Source organism: Octopus bimaculoides, chromosome 29, assembly GCF_046866305.1.
Source record: "Octopus bimaculoides isolate indiv1 chromosome 29, ASM4686630v1, whole genome shotgun sequence".
Lineage (NCBI taxonomy): Eukaryota > Metazoa > Mollusca > Cephalopoda > Octopoda > Octopodidae > Octopus > Octopus bimaculoides.
In genome coordinates, this window is record NC_142956.1 from 17,787,697 (window position 1) to 17,790,418 (window position 2,722).

Genomic DNA, 2,722 nt, shown 5'->3' on the forward strand with positions numbered 1-2,722 from the left:
TATCCTCCCCTCTCCTGTTTTCTCGTTTACCCTTTCTCTTTCTCTCTCTCTCTCTATCTATCTAACTACAAAATTTTTTCGCTAGTACTCTTTCTTTCCATTTTTCTCTTTATTTCTCTGGAAAAAAAACTTATTCCCTCTTTTCTTTTTGTTCTGAATAACACACATTGTCACCTCTCACACTTTTTTCGCAGTAGCCTTATACTTTCTTTTGTTCTCTTTCCCCCTCTCTATTTGTAACTCACACTCTATTTCTCTCGCCTCCCCTTCACCCCTCTCTCTACATGTCTATACTTCTTTCTCTCGCCTACCCTTCACCCCTCTCTCTATATGTCTATACTTCTTTCTATCGCCTCTTTTCCCTCTCTTTTTATATATCTTTCTTTCACCTTTCCTTTCTTGTATATATACATGTGTGTGTGTGTGTGTGTGTATGTAGATGGGTAGTATATGTGCAGATTTGCCCTCACTTTATATATACACATATGTTTCAACTTTTCTTTCTTCTCTATATATGTGTGCGTATACATATATAGATGTATTTACAGTTACATATGTGTGTCTTTCTGTCGCTTACTTTATATATGTCTTTCTTTTCGCCTCTCCTCCCCTTCTTCTATTCATCTTTCTGTCTTTCTTTCGCATCACCCCCCTCTCTCTACGCACACACATATGCATTTCTCCCTCTCTCTCTCTCTCCTCCCCCTCCCTCTAAAATCCCTCTTCCTTCCACTCTCACGCTGCTTCATTGAACAATTGGCCACAGCTAATATGGCGGCCACGAAATAAACAGACGCTGGCCTCGTTCTCATGTCAGCCACCGACGAGATTCGGGGTATGTGGGGGGCAGGTCCACTTTTTTATCCACTGGGGGGATAACAGGTTCAGCACAGCGACATCTGACGGGATTTTTTCAGTGTTGATTAAGTATTTAATTATTATTATTACTGCAGGCATGAAAGTCACACACTCTCACCTTCTTCCCCTCCAAATTTATTATGGCTTTGTACCAATGTTGGAAATCATTATTATTTATTATCAACGTTATCGCTATTTATAATAAATATATAAATCAATATTATCATTAAAAAACGCCATGAATATTATTTATAACAAATACATATATGATTATGAGTATTATAATTACATATCATAAATCATAATCACTATTTAGAATATCCTTTACGATTAGTCATATTAATAATAATAATGATTATTGTTATTATTATTAATATCAATAGTATCGTTATTATCATTATTAAGCGATATCAATCATAGAGATTTTAATAATATTATTCCTCTCTATTATTGTTTTGGCTTTATTTATTTACTTTTCGGGGTCTCTTTATATCAAATAGCATTTTTCTATATCAGGGCACATGTCGAGTATATATATATATATATATATATATATATATATATATATATATATGTGTGTGTGTGTGTGTATGTGTGCTTATATACATACACACAGTATATACATATAAACTACACACATAATGTGTATCTATATATATGTGAGTGTGTGTGTGTATGGGGTACTTCGTGTTGCTTTCAAATTTATTTGCTTATCTATAAAAACACGGATTTAAAAGAAAAAAAAACAGGTTAAATGGAAGACAGTAGGGAATCATTTTCTTAAGTATTGTAAGGACAAACGGGTGGATAGGAACAAAACCGGGTGCCTAGAGTGGTATGTTGTAGAAGGGCTTATTGTTATATTCTGGGTGTAAAATTATTGTGTATGTATATGTGTGTGTTTGTGTCAGTATATGTCTTGTATGTGTACGTTGTATGTAGACGTATGTATATGTTTTGTGTGTACTTTTTTCGTATCGTGTCTTTATATCCTTTTTCTTACTGTCAGTATATATATATATATATATATATATATATATATATAATGTGTGTTTGTGTGAGCGTTTGTGATAAACAAATTTACTCATAAACATATATATATATATAAACACACAAATATGTAATATATTTATATATAATCTCTACAGACATATACATACATATATATGTGTATACATATACATATAGTTCTATATATTTGTGTGTTTGTATGTATATATAAATACACACACACACATACATACACATACACACACAGTTTTTAACACACTTTGGCGCTGTCTTTATATCTGCCACCCACACTCAAGCTATGTATACTTGTCTAAGATCTCATAAGGCAGAAGAAAAAAACATACTCAATATGTAAGATAATAGACATAGTATATGTATGTGTGTGTGTGACATCTGTATGTTTACGTGTGGTCTTCCTCCCCCCCCCCAACTCTAAACTACGCACTACCTCCCAGTATGTAGATAGTAAAAGGGCCCCTATTCTCTGCTAGAAATAGCAGCGAAATCTTCAAATCACATCCGTCGTTTCGAGAGAGAGAGAAAAAAAAAAGAGATCTTCGATAGATGTATGTTCTATATAACCCCTAAAAAGGCGAGATGGTCATGGCTACAATGTCTTTGATCTCAGTGGACTAAGGTAGCCTGGTGCCAAATATCAGCTCATCTTTTCATAGTTCCTCCATACCCTCTCCCTTTCTCTTGTTTTCCTTCTCTTCTGTCTTTCCATTGAAATATAATTTATATAGTTTAATCCGAGGCAATTATTAGTAATATTTTTCTACGTCGGTAAAGAAGAAATTAAAATAACTCTTTTAAACAATGGAATAACGAAGAAAAAGGAAGGTTTCACGTT